Below are 18,558 nucleotides of genomic sequence, written 5' to 3' on the forward strand. Positions count from 1 at the left end.
GAGAAGAGTTGATTTACAGTGTTGTGTTAGTTTCAGGTGTACAGCAAAGTAATTCAGTTATACATATATATACATTCTTTTTCAGATTCTTTTCTCATATAAGGTATCACAGAATATTGAGTAGAGTTCCCTGTGCTATATAGTTGGTCCCTGTTGTTTATCTATCTTATATATAGTAGTGTGTGTATGTTAATCCCAAGCTCTTGATTTATTCCCCCCCCCCCCATATTTCCCCTTTGGTAACCATAAGTTTCTTTTCAATACCTGTAAGCCTGTTTCTGTTTTGTAAATAATTTCATTGGTGGCATTTTTAAAAATTAGATTCCACATATGAGTGACGTGTTTGTCTTTGTCTGATTTACTTCCCTTAGTAAGATCATCTCTAGGTCCATCATATTTCCATTTCATTGTTGGAGGAGAAAGCTCATGGTGTTGAATAATTTGCACAAGTTTACACAGCTATTGAGTAGAAGAGCCAGAATTTGAACAAAAGGTTTATTTGACTCCAGAGCTCTTTCCAAAGACACACAACCGCCTCCCATTAGGAAAGCCAGACTCTTCAACCTTAGTCAGCTGATGGAAGAAAGTCTTTGCTCTCACTCTTCTCTACCTAGGTCAAAACCAATCCCTGTGGATAATTCCACATTAGGAATAAATAAAAAATTTACTTGCTGCCTTCATTCAGAAATCCTGTTGATAAAATGTCAGAAGGTACAAGTTATTGGAAGTTACTGGAAGGGTAGAAATCAGAAAAGTTTCTGAGGATTCAACAATTATTTTGACTCTCTTTCTGTAAACCTTTCTCACATTTTGAGTATCTTGAGCAGGTCTGCGAGAGAAGTGAGTTTTAAATTAATTTTCACCTGGCAGGTTGTGTCTGTGATAAATTGAAGAACACAAAAATCATTCCCATAGCTAGGTGTTTAATAGCTCAGTCACTTCAGTGCCCCATTGGGGGTCACTTTCATTTTTTTTTTCCCCCTTCTATCCAGAATAATGCGGAGTCTTAACAAGACTTGGAAGCAATTTTGATACGAAAGACTAAGAGACAGCTCTGCTTTTAATAAGCTTTAATATCAGGGTACCAGTAGCACCCTTGGTGCTACAGCCGGAAATGACAGTTTTATTATCCTTTCCTTTGAAACTGATAAATTGGTTCAGGCTAAGGGCAGCCTTTTTAGCTGCCACGAAAAAAAAAAAAAAAAGCAAGAAAAAAGAAACTGACTATCACTGGAGTTATTCAGAGCTCTATAGAAAATTCTAAAAGACAGGAGATTTCATACTGTTGTTGTCACTGAGTGCTGAGTCCTTGATGTTTGTCAGTTGCAAAGGGAAATTTGTGTGTGTGTGTGTTTATTTCAGAGAAAGAGAGAGGGGGGGGGGACATTAAGAAAGATTATTTGGGCTTGGTCTCACTTTCGAATTGGGGTTTGCATATTGCAGTCTACAAAGAGCATTTTAACAATGTCACATTATTAACAATATAGACCCAAATTCAGTATCATCTCCTCTAAGGGAATCAGTTGATAGGTTATCATTCACATTTGCCCAAATTGGTTAGGACCTCTTAAGTATAGGCTTCAGAAATGTATCTCAGATGTGCTTTGATGGTGAGTGGAAATATTCTAATTTCATAAGGGAAACCTACAGTGCCATGAATATTCAGCATGGCATCTCTGAATATACAGAAGCGTGACTATCACAATTATAAACCTTGTGTGCATTGTGTGATTTCAAAATTGGAGAATTGTTTGTGAAAGATCACTGTCAGTTCCTTAGACAGGAAGCCATGTCCTTCCAGAGGCTCAAGTTCCTGGGCAGAGTCTGTCAGATCATACTACCTGATCAGAGGACTAGGGGAAAGGTGTGCTGGTTCTTTTCTTCCCTAAAATGATGTACTCAATTCCAACTCGTGTCATCATTACAGATTGCAGATTTTTTCCAAGTATTATAATTTTATTTTTTAATTGAAGATTTTGGAATTGAAAAGACTTTTAAAAGATCTGGTTTATTGAGTTACAGACAGAGATCTAAAGCCCAGAAAGATCAAATTGCAAAGATGGGAAGAAATTGACTTAAGACCCAGGATTAGACTTTTGTTGCCTTGAACCACTTGATGCTTTTCTTGCTCTGCCATAGTGCACGTCCTAGTTAGTAGGGAGTTTTAGTTTTTAAAAGACAAGAAAATAGCTTTAATATGACAGAGTATCCTGTATGCTGCCAAGGGATCCTATGCATTCTCCCCAGTACCACCAATTTCCGTACAATCAGTCAATTCCCTACCTGTAAAACGAGCATGTCTCAACTTGACAATTTTAGTAGATACTTACCAAATTTGAGTTGTTTAGTACTCAGAGCACTGAGGTTAATGATCTACACTATCAAGAAATCTTGTGGAGTTGTGGCTCCAGGGCTCTTAGGTAAACCCAGCAACACCATAGTCTCTTCCCTCACCCCTGGAAGTCTTGTTATATCAGAGTGAAGCATTGCCCAACTTATTAGGGCTCCCTCATATCATCATGAGAATCAGAGTTGGCAGGACTGTGATCTTCAAAGATGAAATTCCATCAGAACATTGATGACAGCAGAGTACTCCTCTCTAACTTTCACAGAGTAAAAATGGGGATGGCTGTATAGAATAGTGACAAAGAGTACACATACAGGTTTGGAAGTAAGTTAGACACAGCTTTGAATCCAGTCTCCGCTACTTTTAATGAAACGCTGAACTTATTTCCATATCTGTACAACAACAACAAAAAATAACACTACTGCATTATCAAGAGTAAAAGAGATGGTTTAGTTAAACTCTTAACACAGAATCTAGCACACATAATGCAGTTGAAAATGGCCTTTGATATTATCATCACATTATTCAGTTTACACAGTTCTTAAATCAATCGAGAAACAGGTATTTATATAGCACCCCCCATGTTGGACTGGGTTCATAACTCCTAGATATAGTAAGTCAAGACAAAGACTTCCTCCCCTCCAAGCTTATAACATATTCCTGGGTATTGGTCAGTTTCACAAAGCAGATGAAATTATGCCAACAGAAAAAAAAGTTCTTTACCAACCATATGAAATCCCCAATTGTCATTTTTAGTAGGTATTTCTTATTAAAATATCATTATTAGTTCTATGAAGGTGGAATTTTGGGCATGGAAAAGTTATGAACTTTGAAGTCTGACACAGCTGGGTTTCACAACTCTCAGGGGTCTTGGGGAAATTAATTCACCTCCTTGAACATATTTCTTCAGCTAGGATGGGATTGCTGCAGCCTCTGCAAAATTTTGTTCTTCTACTCCGCAAGTCCTGAAGATTCACTACGAAAGTTTTATCAGCCATTTTCCTTCCTGCTTCTCAAGGCCCATTTCATATTTGCGGCTCTGTGTTAACAATGTGGGGAACCGTGGAAATAAGGAGAACACAACCATATGTAGTATCTGTATGCCCTGCTGGCTGGCTGCACTGTGGACTGCCTGCTGGATCCCTTGTCTGGCTAGGCTGGCTTTATCAGGTGGCCCTCTGACTAATCCCACATGCCAAGACATTTAACGGAAACATTGAGATGTCATTGTTCAAGTCAACGTGAAAACTGTTAAGCCTGTGTACCCACGCGGTATCCTCAGACAAAAGCTGCAAAATCAGTGGCATATTTACAGCATTTTTCATTGCATATTTTTTGTTCAGATGGAGCAAAATCCATTGCAGATGAATATTTAGAGGTGCAACGAGGTACTAAGAAGAGATTGTCAAACCCACAGAACAAATATTTGTCTCTTCTGAATATCCTCCTTTCATTGAATCTTTTAATACAGAGAGTAATTAATCAAAAACAACTACTCAGTAATATAACTGAGTTGGAAACTCTAGTGTTTTTGTTTGTCTTCTTTGAAATCACCATTGTCAGTAATGTTGATGGACTAGAGGCCGTCTATGGACATAACTGTTTAATTTAGTAATTGGGTTTCTGTTTGGCTGAACATAATATGTAAACAGCAGCACCTGCAGTGGCGTTGAGGGGAGGACCAAGTAGTGCCAAACTGCAAATATTTGGCACTTTGGTTGTGAAGGTTGACATAGCATTGCAATCAATTAAACTAACAAGCTACGAGGGTACTGTTGACTGGGAGCACAGTGCTTTGGCAAATCTGAGCACTGGAGTGCATGTGTAAAAAAAATTCATTGTGCTCTTTCTCAGCCATTTATGTATTCAAAACAAGAGCTCAATATAGTGTTTTAAACCCCTAGAATGTTCTATAGGCCAAATGGCTAAAAAGTCCTTTGCTTTTAAAGCACTCCTTTTAACACTGCATTGCAACAGACACTTAGCCTCACATGATGTACTAGTTATTTTGTTTATTTTAATATTAGTCTGTCCCCTCTTGAAATTGACAAGACTATCTCATTCCTTTGATCACTTTGGTGATCACTTTGGTTCTCTGGCCAAAGGCATTGAATTCAACACTCTTTTTCATTTTATGGCTCTTGATAGCTTCCTTGGACATGATCATATCATCAGTGATGTCAGTCAGGCTTGGGAATAGAACCCAAGTGGATACATGGGAGAAGGGTGTTAGTTTCTTGTATCCTACCCCTTCCACTCTGCAGAATATAATGTAGAGCTCTAAAGTAGCGTCTTGACCATGTACATCGGAAAATTTTTAAGAATTCTTATTAAATCATACGTTTTGATTATAACCTAATGCCTTGTGTCCTTCAAAACAATATTATCTGAAAACCAACTTAGAGGCAGAAGGGATTTGCTAATGGTAGAGTTTACATTCAAAGTTTATCCGGTGTTTTTATGTGCTAAAAATGCAGCCGATCCTGTCTCACTTTGACCAAGAGAAGGTGACAAAAGGGATATCGCATGGCTTTTGAGAATATAGCACAAAAAGTGTTGAAACTCCATCTGGATGTTTTGGAACACTCACTCTTGGGATGATCCTGTAGAAATCCACTATGCTGTTAGATAGCTATGGAGCAATGCTCTGAATAAGGTTCTAGTCTATGGTATCAGTCCATCCTGTGGCCAGCAGTCAACACCAACTGGCATTATTGGGAGTGAGCCGTCTTGGATGTCCAGCAAAATCAGCTCTTCAAATGAGTGCAGCCCTAGCTGATGTCTGACTGCAAGCCTTGAGGGTTCTCAACAGAGAGCACTGCTGAGCCCAGTCAACAAACTCCACTGTAGGAGATAATAACTTTTTAAGCCACTAAGTAGTATGTGAGAATGAATAACTGAAATGGGTATCTTAATTGATAGGAGTTTGTTTGATCACACAAAAGTCTCTATAAAGAAAGTTATATTTGATCTAAATCTTCCTAAAAATAAAGAGCAAATCTATTATCATTCTCTTTCATTTTATTCACTCCACTACAATTAATCTTATGATACATCTCACCACTAATGCTCATCTTCTGAAGGTCACTTGTGACCTCCTAATTGTCAGTCACATCCTTACAGTGAAATCCTATGATCCTGTTCTATCCTCGACCTTTGAGCTTCTCTATAGCATTTGCCATGCCTTCAGTCTTAAAAGTCTACTATTCTTTGATTTCACTGCATACAATTTTCTCATAATTCTCTTCCTCAAACTAGGAGAGACATGAGGAATGACACCTCTTCCCGAGTGCAAAAATAGCTGTGTGCTTGGATTACCAAAGCAGAAGGGGAAGAGAAGAAGGGCAGACAAAGAAATTCAGAAGGGGAAGAAATCTCCAAAAGATAAGGGAAGGGCAAGGAGTGTTTTATCTTTTTTTAATTGGTTCCCTATGCCTTTGGCCCAACCCTGTGTCCTTGACCATTATGCAGAGGTCAGGAGGAGAGAGTGGAGGAAAGAAAAAAAGCCTTCATATTGTTCTAGAAGTTAAGAACGTGAAGTGAATATTTTCTCAAAACACTGACTATTTTATCTCATGAGTGTTTATTTGACTGTCTTTACCTCAGTTACAGTATGAGCTCCTATCATATCTGTAACAAATGTTTGAATAACACTTTTCAACAATGCAAAACACTTCTTAATTTTTAAATCAATATGACTAAAGGTCACTGTCATCTCTATTAGAAAAAATATTGTGTCTTCATCCATTCACGGCATGGGAAGAAGAAAATGGACTTGGATCAAGAAGTGAGGTGGATTCCAAGTCTCTGCACCCCAGGGTGATCACATTTATGAGGACCTTTCGTTTTATTGCTTTTCTTTCTCTGTCTTTTGTTCTTTTTCTTTTCTTTCTTCCTTTCTCCTCTCCTTCTCGCTTTCTTTCTATTGCTTTATGTATTTTCTGTGTTCCTTAAATATGTGAAGTATATATTTTTATTTATTTGTTTATTTATTTTTGGTTGCGTTGGGTCTTCATTGCTGTGTGTGGGCTTTCTCTGGTTGCGGCAAGCGGGGGCTACTCTTGGTTGTGTTGCGGTGCGTGGGCTTCTCATTGAGGTGGCTTCTTGTTGCGGAGCAGGGGCTCTAGGCATGTGGGCTTCAGTAGTTGTGGCTCATGGGCTCTAGAGCACAGGCTCAGTAGTTGTGGCACACGGGCTTAGTTGCTCCGTGGCATGTGGGATCTTCCAGGACCAGGGATCGAACGCGTGTCCCCTGCATTGGCAGGCGTATTCTTAACCACTATGCCACCAGGGAAGTCCCGTGAAGTATATTTTTAAAAACTCAAACAGACCATTTTCTTTTGATATTGAGAACTTTTCATAAGTGGAACCCACTGTAGCACAAATCTGTGGATGAGCAGTGTGAAAATTGAGATATCAATTTGTGTCCATCTGTGTTATAATACAGAACTCTAGAAAGATGAACAACTCTTATGTTTGAATATCTATCGACTTCATGGTTACTGAATCAAATGGTCTTCCTAAGGAGGTGTTTTGTCATTGCACAGCTGCTGTCCCTGTGATCACTTTAGTCCCTGAGCCACTTCAATTCTGGTTGTAGTCATGGCTACTTCGGAGACCCAGAATGCACAGTTCTCTTCCCTGGAATCTTAAGGTCAAGAAAGATAGTTTATTTTCAGCAGAAGAAGGAGCATGAACATTAGAACTAGAAGGTTTCAGTTCTGATTCTGACATTTACTAGCTGTGGGATCTTGGTAAAATAAATTTTCCTCACTGAGTTTTGATCTACTTATTTATAAAATAGAGAAATTAGCCTATAAAAGAAATATGTGTTAAGTATTAACCAACACTAGGAAACACTAAGGGTGTGCAATGGGTATATACTTTTTGATGAGTCTTATTACACAAAAAGTAAAAAGCTTGGTCTTCAAGTGATGTGGAAGAGCTGATCCTGTGACACTACATTTTTTGGACTGAGTTACATTTTTTTGGGAGAAATGTACCTTGGCACCTCCTCTTTCCTTAATTATACAGTTTCTGTATACACAAATCTCTTCCCCTGTTTCTACTTACATAACAAAGAAAGGCTGACGTTTTCCAAAGAACTTTTCAGAGTATCAAGGGAGAATAAAAATGATAATGAAAACAAAAATACTAACAATATAAAGACGTATGATATATATACACATTTGTTTCTGATACTGTCTTTGGTGAATTATCCCCTGGGATGGAAGAACCTATTCTTAAAGTGGATGATGGAGAGGGGGTACACACGCTCACACACACACACACACACACACACACACACACACACACATCTCAAGAAGAGATACAAGTTTTTGTTTTTCTTACTTGTTTGCTCCTGGGCTTTCCACATATTTCAGGAGGTACGATAGAGTCCACAACACAAAAACTGTTTCTTAGATATCCTGGCTCTTGTTCAACCGCAAAAATAAGGTCTTAATCTTCCCCCTACTTAGGACTTTACTGGGATCACAACTGAGAGAAGGACTACTTCTTTAAACACACACACACACACACACACACACATACACACAATATGGTCCTACCACTTGTATACACACTGCAGTCTTTTCCCAGTATAGGTCCAACACATAAAAAGCATGAAAATACAAAGAGGATGTACTTCACTGCTATTTTAACAAGGGACAACTTCTACTTCACAGTTCACAGTTCACAGGGTGGCTGTGAAAGTTGAATAAAATGGCATATAGGAAGATGCTTCATAAACTATAGAGCAACATAGGAAGTCAGTTTAAATTTGAAAGCAGACAGTTTTATTTAATGGGGAAAAATTTCATTCAGAAGCTGGATGATATCTGTTTCTCCTAAGGCACCTCTTAATATTCAGGAGCTGACTACTCGCCTTGTTCTCTGATTTGTTTCTTTTCTACATGACTATTTATATTCTTTACGAATATTTACCCCTGAGGGGTATTCAACATATTTAACAACACACAGGGCAAAAGTACTGATCAATGGGAATGGTTGATAGCTGTAAACATCTCTTGTTACTAGCCTGCAGGGGTTGAACATCAGGCCAGCTACATCAGAAGGTGGAGAGTGGAAGGAAGGCAAGTGATTCCATTTTAGTTCTGATTCATTCATTGTCTGATTTCATACCTAATAAAGGAAAATGTTTTGAATATTAGCTAATGTGATAATTAGAAGTGATTATACACTGAGTTTCCTGTTTGGTGGGTTTGAGGAGTGGAAAGAGAGGAAAACACAAGCAGCACCTGAATGGGGAAAAGTAATACTTCAGCTCTGCTTTGGGGCAGAGCTGGACCGGGGCACGAACCCGTGTCCCCTGCATTGGCAGGCGGACTCTCAACCACTGCGCCACCAGGGAAGCCCAAGCTCATGGTTTTAAATTCTCATCTGAAGCCGTGGACAGGAGATCATGGAAGTGTCAATGACTATCCCCAAATAATTTCTTATCTCTTCTCACTTCAGGGCAGACATATATTTGGATCAGAACCTGAGTCTGATTCTGAGTGCTAGTAAATGACAACAAATTTGAATTCATAGACTGACCAGTTCTTCTAAGTGAAAGTTGGAAATATTTGAGAAAGAGACGGACTCCAAGAATTTAACTAAGAGCTTTCAAATAGATTCAGATGGTTTGGAGTACCCTGGTCCTGAAATACTGCTGATATGGCACTGCAGACAGAAACAACTCCTCTTCCCTTCTGGTGAGACCAGGTCAAGTTATTTAGGCTTGCACCCTCAAATGATTTCATCTGAAGACTTATCATAGAAAAGGAAGCGATTTATTCTCACCTATGTTGCCACCTCTCAGACCCTAGCTCGGTGTCCCCCAGGAAAACAAGAATAAAGTTTGACCTTCAAGAACAGTTATATATCAAAAACTTGCAAGACTTTGATCATTTATATCAGCAGAAACCTAGGGAATATGTGTGGAAATTGATTTCTTTTTGGCTTTATAGCAGGGTGGAAGAAACATAATTTTATATTGAACCAAGTTTAGGGAAACTTTATCAGAGATTCTGTATTCAAAGGATTAATTTACATAGCTGAGAGTGGTTATACTTGCTGCTCAGCTGGTGAACTGAAATCTAAACTCAGAGGCAGACTATGTTAAATGAAGTCGAGTCGTCAGAAACTTCCGGGTACAATATAAAGAAAGGAATACAAATAAGGAGAAAGCAAGGCGCCCTTATTATGTGTAACCTCCACATTAAGTACATATACACCAACCCTTGGAGGATCTAGATGACACTCCTTCACTAAGGCTTAAGAAATACATGAGTAAAGAGAGAGAACCAGCATTCTTTAAATAAAAAAAAAAAAAACAAATACATAAATAAATAAAACTATAGTGACTGTCTTCTAGAAAAAGGATAAAGTTAGGAGCTACTCCACTTAATGGTATTTCCTCGTTATGGTGGAGATGATCAGATCTGAACGTGCCAGAAGCTATCTGGCAGCACTTCTTAACCACCAGAGTTCCAACAAACATAGGCTTAACTTGAGCTACCCAGGTCCCAGATTTGACTTATTTCACAGACTGAGAGCCTTTTGTATGAAGGAGAGCCTGTGAAGCTTTCAGCAACTATCCTTTGATAGCACAGAACATATGACTACAAATCGTCCTCATAGCCATCTCCAAAGAGACCTGTAAATATTTACCAGGGAATCTGTGTATAGACTGAAAGTAAATCCTCAACCTTTTGCAGCTCTGAACAAGTGCTAATCTTGATGGATCAAGGACATTACTTTGGTCCACTTATCAGAGTCAAGGTTGTGAGTTTCAGGTGACAAATAACTTATTGTCCCAAGTCAAATCAACTGTGGGTCCAAGGAGTCTGCAAAAGTAAGCTCTTGTTACTTCTTTGATTGCTGGATGCATAGTTGAGATAAGCTACTGGCAGACTTCCCACACTGGCCCCTAAACTGTGGTATGAGTGATAATATGGTATCAAGGAGCAAGTAGAAGCCCCTAGAAATCATGCTACCCACCAAAATAGCACACAAAAATCAATACCATGTTCTAGTGAAATAACAAAGATTAGGGCCATCATTCAATAATTGAAAGATTCAGGTTAGTGATTCTTATCACAATTCCATTTAATTCTCCCTTTTGGGTTATGTGTAAGATAGATTGGTAAAATGAAAGATGACAGTGGATCTCACAAATTTTATCAGGTGGTGAACAAATTGCAATTGCTGTTCCATTTGTTATCTTTTTATTGGAGTTAACAACACATGGAATGCAGATATCAAGCTGACTTCTCCCAGCATCTGTGCAATTATCAGAGAAGAGCAGGGTAAGTTTCCATTCAGCAGAGAGCTGTCTTATCTCAAGACTATGCCAAACCCCTGTCTCTCTTTCATGATTTAATCTCCAAGAATTTAGATTATCTCCCCATATCACAGGACATCTCTCTGGTCTACTATATATTATTTATTTATTTTTGGCTGTGTTGGGTCTTCATTGCTGTGTGTAGGCTTTCTCTAGTTACGGTGAGCGGGGGCTACTCTTCCTTGCGGTGCACGGGCTTCTCATTGCGGTGGTTTCTCTTGTTGCAGAACACAGGCTCTAGGCACGCGGGCTTCAGTAGTTGTGGCTCGCGGGCTCTAGAGCGCAGACTCAGTAGTTGTGGCACACGGGCTTTGTTGCTCCGCGTCATGTGGGATCTTCGTGGATGAGGGCTCGAGCCCGTGTCTCCTGCATTGGCAGGCGGATTCTTAACCACTATGCCACGAGGGAAGTCCCTCTGGTCTACTATATTGATGATATCACTGTTAAGGAAGAAGCAGATACCTCTAAGCTTGACAGAAGGTGGGAGAAAAACTCTCAAAGTATTCAGGATTCTGGCATGCCTATGGTATTCTTGAAGATGGAGAAAACTAGTGATTTATAACATTTTGGTATATCAGCACTACTGCTATACCTTGTTACACTTATCACCATGAAAGAAGACACAAACTTCATTGGGGGTCTGTGGACCTTGAAGGCAAATATATCACATTGATCCTTTTGCCAAGTAAATTTTAAAGCACCAGCTCTGGTAGGATCCCTACTCCAACTTTGAGTGGGCCTCTTGATTAAGATGCAGAGCAAGCAACCAATACGTCAAATAGTACTTGAATTGTCTGTGGCATATCGGATGGAGTACTGAATGAAGCCCATGAAGCCTGTGGCAATCACTCATGGGAGAATCACAGCCAAAGCTACCAGAATTTTAGAACAATATCTTCCTTGGCAGGTAATTCTTCACTCGTTGAGAAACTTCTGCTGGTTCCTGGATGGGCAAGGCAAAACGAGTGAAGAGGAACGTTTCACGTAGCAGGAATAACCTGAGCAAAGAAAAGGCAGTGTATGTACTGAGTGTTCTGGAAACTATAAACCTTCTTGTTCGGTTGGTTTCTGCATGAGAGTAGATTTATTAACTAAGGGAAAAGTTCCTCCTATTATATTACAGAAAATGCATCCAAATGAATTTGAGCCAGTCTGATTTTCACCTGGATTTAAAATCCTATAGGCAAGAATGCCTGATGGAAGATATCTTTCACTTTGGTCTGAAATCAGGGAGTCTGATTCCTCTAGCTCCGTTTTTTTCCCTAAAGACTGCTTTGGCTATTCGGGGTCTTTTGTGTCTCCACAAAAATTTTAAGAGTTTTTGTTCTAGTTCCGTAAAAAATGCCATTGGTAATTTTATAGGGATTGCATTGAATCTGTAGATTGCTTTGGGTAGTATAATCATTTTCACAATATTGATTCTTCGAATCCAAGAACATGGTATATCTCTCCATCTGTTGGTATCATCTTTAATTTCTCTCATCAGTGTCTTATAGTTTTCTGCATACAGGTCTTTTGTCTCCCTAGGTAGGTTTATTCCTGGTATTTTATTCTTCGTGTTGCAATGGTAAATGGGAGTGTTTCCTTAATTTCTCTTTCAGATTTTTTATCATTAGTGTATAGGAATGCAAGAGATTTCTGTGCATTAATTTTGTATCCTGCAACTTTACCAAATTCATTGATTAGCTCTAGTAGTTTTCTGGTGGCAACTTTAGGATTCTCTATGTATAGTGTCATGTCATCTGCAAACAGTGACAGTTTTACTTCTTCTTTTCCAATTTGTATTCCTTTTATTTCTCTTTCTTCTCTGATAGCAGAGGCTAGGACTTCCAAAACTATCTTGAATAATCGAGGTGAGAGTGGACATCCTTCTCTTGTTCCTGATCTTAGAGGAAATGCTTTCTGTTTTTCACCATTGAGAATGATGTTTGCTGTGGGTTTGTCATATATGGCCTTTATTATGTTGAGGTAGGTTCCCTCTATGCCCACTTTCTGGAGAGTTTTTATCATAAATGGGTGTTGAATTTTGTCAAAAGCTTTTTCTCCATTTTTTGAGATGATCATATGGTTTTTATTCTTCAATTTGTTAATATGGTGTATCACATTGATTGATTTGCGTATGTTGAAGAATCCTTGCATCCCTGGGATAAATCCCACTTGATCATGGTGTATGATCCTTTTAATGTGGTGTTGGATTCTGTTTGCTAGTATTTTGTTGAGGATTTTTGCCTCTATATTTATCAGTGATATTGGTCTGTAATTTTCTTTTTTTGTAGTGTCTTTGTCTGGTTTTGGTATCAGGGTGATGGTGGCCTCATAGAATGAGTTTGGGAGTGTTCCTTTCTCTGCAATTTTTTGGAAGAGTTTGAGAAGGATGGGTGTTAGCTCTTCTCTAAATGTTTGATAGAATTCACCTGTGAAGCCATCTGGTCCTGGACTGTTGTTTGCTGGAAGATTTTTAATCACAGTTTCAATTTCATTACTTGTGATTGGTCTGTTCTTATTTTCTATTTCTTCCTGGTTCAATCTTGGAAGGTTATACCTTTCTAAGAATTTGTCCATTTCTTCCAGGTTGTCCATTTTGTTGGCAGAGTTGCTTGTAGTGATCTCTTAGGATGCTTTGTATTTCTGCGGTGTCTGTTGTAACTTCTCCTTTTTCATTTCTAATTTTATTGATTTGAGTCCTCTCCCTCTTGATGAGTCTGGCCAATGCTTTATCAATTTTGTGTATCTTCTCAAAGAACCAGCTTTTAGTTTTATTGATCTTTGCTATTGTTTTGTTTCTTTTTCATTTATTTCTGATCTGATCTTTATGATTTCTTTCCTTCTGCTAACTTTGGGTTTTGTTTGTTCTTCTTTCTCTAGCTCCTTTAGGTGTAAGATTAGATTATTTATTTAAGATTTTTCTTGTTTCTTGAGGTAGGCTTGTATAGCTATAAACTTCCCTCTTAGAACTGATTTTGCTGCATCCCATAGGTTTTGGATTTTCGTGTTTTCATTGTCATTTGTCTCTAGGTAGTTTTTGATTTCCTCTCTGATTTCTTCAGTGATCTCTTGGTTATTTAGTAACATGTGTTTAGCCTCCATATGTTTGTGTTTTTTACATTTTTTCCCTTGTAATTCATTTCTAATCTCATAGCGTTGTGGCCAGAAAAGATGCTTGATATGATTTCAGTTTTCTTAAATTTACTGAGGCTTGATTTGTGACCCAAGATGTGATCTATCCTGGAGAATGTTCCATGCGCACTTGAGAAGAAAGTGTAACCTGCTGTTTTTGGATGGAATGTCCTATAAATATCTGTTAAATCTCTCTGGTCCGTTGTGTCATTTAAAGCTTGTGTTTCCTTAGTAATTTTCTGTTTGGATGATCTGTCCATTGGTGTAAGTGAGGTGTTCAAGTCCCCCAGTATTACTGTGTTACTGTTGATTTCCTCTTTTATAGCTGTTAGCAGTTGCCTTATGTATTGAGGTGCTCCTATGTTGGATGCTTATATATTTATAATTGTTATATCCTCTTGGATTGATCCCTTGATCATTAGGTAGTGTCCTTCCTTGTCTCTTGTAACATTCTTTATTTTAAAGTCTATTTTGTCTGATATGAGAATTGCTACTCCAGCTTTCTTTTGCTTTCCATTTGCATGGAATATCTTTTTCCATCCCCTTACTTTCAGTCTGTATGTGTCCCTAGGTCTGAAGTGGGTCTCTTGGAGACAGCATATATATGGGTCTTGTTTTTGTATCCATTCAGCGAGCCTGTGTCTTTTGGCTGAAGAATTTAATCCATTCACGTTTAAGGTAATTATCGATATATATGTTCCTATGACCATTTTCTTTATTGTTTTGGGTTTGTTTTTGTAGGTCCTTTTCTTCTCCTGTGTTTCCCACTTAGGGAAGTTCCTTTAACATTTGTTGTAGAGCTGGTTTGGTGGTGCTGAATTCTCTTAGCTTTTGCTTGTCTGTAAAGCTTTTGATTTCTCCATCGAATCTGAATGAGATCCTGGCTGGGTAGAGTAATCTTGGTTGTAGGTTCTTCTCTTTCATCACTTTAAGTATATCGTGCCACTCCCTTCTGGCCTGTAGAATTTCTGCTGAGAAATCAGCTGTTAACCTAATGGGAATTCTCTTGTATGTTATTTGTCATTTTTTCCTTGATGCTTTCAATAATTTTTCTTAATCTTTGCCAATTTGATTACTATGTGTATCGGTATGTTTCTCCTTGGGTTTATCCTGTATGGGACTCACTGCGCTTCCTGGATTTGGCTGGCTATTTCCTTTCCCATGTTAGGGAAGTTTTCAACTGTAATCTCTTCAAATATTTTCTCAGGTCCTTTTTCTCTCTCCTCTCCTTCTGGGACCCCTATAATGTGAATGTTGTTGTGTTTAATGTTGTCCCAGAGGTCTCTTAGGCTGTCTTCATTTCTTTTCATTCTTTTTTTTTCTTTATTCTGTTCTGTAGCAGTGAATTCCACAATTCTGTCTTCCGGGTCCCTTATCCGTTCTTCTGCCTCACTTATTCTGCTATTGATTCCTTCTAGTGTAATATTCATTTCAGTTATTGTATTGTTCATCTCTATTTGTTTGTTCTGTAATTCTTCTAGGACTCTGTTAAACATTTCTTGCATTTTCTCTATCTTTACCTCCATTGCTTTTCCGAGGTCCTGGATCATCTTCACTATCATTATTCTGAATTCTTTTTCTGGAAGGTTCCCCATCTCCACTTCATTTAGCTGTTTTTCTGGGGTTTTATCTTGTTCCTTCATCTGGTACATAGCCCTCTGACTTTTCATCTTGTCTATCTTTCTGTGAATGTGGTTTTTGTTCCACAGGCTGCAGGATTGTAGTTCTTCTTGTTTCTGCTATCTGCCTTCTGGAGGATGAGGCTATCTAAGAGGCTTGTGCAGGTTTCCTGATGGGAGGGACTGGTGGTGGGTAGAGCTGGGTGTTGCTCTCATGGGCAGAGCTCAGTAAAACTTTAATCCTCTTGTCTGCTGATGGGTGGGACTGGGTTCCATCCCTGTTCATTGTTTGGCCTGAGGCAACCCAACACTGGAGCTGACCTGGGCTCTTTGGTAGGGCTAATGGCAGACTCTGGGAGGACGCAGGCCACGGAGTGCTTCCCAGAACTTCTGATGCCAGTGTTCTTGTTCCCACGGTGAGCCACAGTCATCCCCCGCCCCCCCGCAGGAGACCCTCCAACACTAGCAGGTAGGTCCAGTTCAGTCTCCCCTGGGTTTACTTCTCCTTCCCCTGTGTCCCAGTGCACACACTAGTTTGTGTGTGCCCTCCAAGAGTGTAGTCTCTGTTTCCCCCAGTCCTTTCGAAGTCCTACAATCAAATCCCACTAGCCTTCAAAGTCTGATTCTCTAGGAATTCCTCCTCCCGTTGCCAGAACCCCAGGTTGGGAAGCCTTATGTGGGGCTCAGAACCTTCACTCCAGTGAGTGGACTTCTGTGGTATAAGTGTTCTCCAGTCTGTGAGTCACCGACTCCGCAGTTATGGGATTTGATTTTGCTGTGATTGCACCCCTCCTACCGTCTCATTGTGGCTTCTCCTTTGTCTTTGGATGTGGGGTATCTTTTTTGGTGAGTTCCAGTGTCTTCCTGTCGATGATTGTCCAGCAGCTAGTTGTGATTCTGGTGTTCTCACAAGAGGGAGTGAGAACACGTCCTTCTACTCCGCCATCTTGGTTCAGGCTCCCTATACTTTCTTAAAATGATAAAACGTATACCTCATTCCAAATGTTGATATCCTACTTAATGGAGGAGTACTAGAAGTCTGCTTGCTAAAATCAGGAACAAGACAAGAACTCCTATCTCTACTTCTTTTTAATGTTGAATTAAAGATAGCAGACTTCACAGTCAGAAATAAGAATGCAACTCAAGACATTGAAATTGAAAAAGAAAAGTTCTTAAAGTATCTCATTGAAAGTGACATAATATTGCGTCTGAAAAGCCCAGGAGGTTTAATGCTGAAACTAATACAAGTGATAAGAAAATTTAGTCATGTAGAAGGATATAAAATTAATACACAAAAATCAATAGTATTTGTCTGTACAAACACTAGCAGTTAAGAAATATAATGAAAGAGATGACATCTTCATTTACAATAACAAAAAAAAGGTGAAATACTTAGAAGTAAAGGAAATGAGCAATGCACAAAACTTACATGTGAAGGACTTTAAAAAACTCCTGAAAGTCACACAAGTAGTTTTGAGCAAATAGAAAGATATTTTTGTTCTGTATAAGAAAACTCAGCATCGTAAAAATGTCACTTCTTCCAAAGTTAATGTATAAATTTGTTACAATAGCAAAAAAAATCTCCACAAGTACTTTTTGTTCTGAAGCTAGCAATCTGATTCTAAAATTCAGATGGAAAAATAAATAAGCCGTAATGGTTAACAAAGCCCTGCAGAAGAAAAAGTAGCAATGAAGATGTGAATGTACCAAATATAAAATATACTATACTGTACCATGCTATACTATACTGTAGCTAAAAACAAGTGACATTAGTGTATGAAGAAACAGACAAATGCAGCAAAATAGAAAATCCAGAGTAGACTGAAGTACAAAGAAGCATTTGGTTTAGTGCACTATGAGAGTGACATTTCAAATCACTGAAGAAAATATGGAATTTTAACCAATGAAATGTGGACAATTGGATAGTCATTTGGAAAAGGATCAATTGCAACCACACCTCCCTCTTTCTTCCAGGCTACAGAGTTTGCTCAGTCTTTGGAGGAAGTGTGGAAGCAGTGTTTCTGAGCAAGGTACACTGAAATGGAATGCCAGTTTTGGTACATTTTCTGGACTGACAAATGTTCTCGTTGATTTCATTTCCAGGTTGTAGGAAACAGAGAGGATAGAAGGTAAATTAAACTACTCTTTGAGGAAACAGTGAGACTGATCCAGAATGTGCAGTATTTAAAAGACAGTTGTCCTTGACTCAGCCAAATGTCAATGTCAAGGAACAAACAAGTAGAGGAGATTGTTCTAGGAAAAAAGAGACCTAAAACTTAATGTAATATGTTAGCTATGATTAGATCTTTGTGTAAAGACAAAAAAAATTTATAAAAAGTATTCTTGGGATCATTTCAGATCTCTTAGGTGAAATCATGGTGCTTTGGCTACATAGGAAATGTCTTCTTCTTAGGAGATGATGTTTATATACATGAGGTCCACAATGTACTGTCAAGTGATTTAGTTATATGTATAAACAAGTATGGCAAAAGGTCAACAACTGTTAAACAATTGTACAGTTCTGTTAGTGTTTCTGAAAGTTTTCATAATGAATTCTTTATAAATAAATAAAATTTTTCATAATAAAATCTTGGGAAAATGTGATCCTCCTTTAACAATGTCTATTGTTGTTTAGTTGCATAGTCTTTTTTCATGGTCCTTTGGTTATTTTTTTCCTGCTTGTTTTTCTCTTCTGTTTGCATGTTTCTATCTCATTGAGATAAAAAAGGGCGAATCTCTTAAAGCCTGAACTTTGCTCACAGATAGTAAAATTCCATTCTCCTTGGTTACCTTCACTGTCTATAAGATGATTATTAAATTACCCTCAGAATTTAAGGTACAGAGCTTCTTGATATAAAATTATCGGTTCACATATCCAGTACTTTGAAGGGAATTGGAGATATTTGAAATTTTAATTCTGTGACTTTCTTTTCTTCCTTCCTTCCTTCCTTCCTTTCTTTCTTTCTTCCTTTTTTCCTTTCTTTTCTCCTTCCTTCCTTCCTTTCTTTTTTCTTCCTTTCTTTCTTCCCTTCTTCCTTTTCTCCTTCCTTCCTTTCTTTCTTTCTTCCTTTCTTTTCTCCTTCCTCCCTCCCTCCCTCCTTCCCTCCCTCCCTTTCTTTTCTCTTTCT

This window comes from Phocoena phocoena, chromosome 21 (genome assembly GCF_963924675.1).
Source record: "Phocoena phocoena chromosome 21, mPhoPho1.1, whole genome shotgun sequence".
In the NCBI taxonomy this organism is placed as follows: Eukaryota; Metazoa; Chordata; class Mammalia; order Artiodactyla; family Phocoenidae; genus Phocoena; species Phocoena phocoena.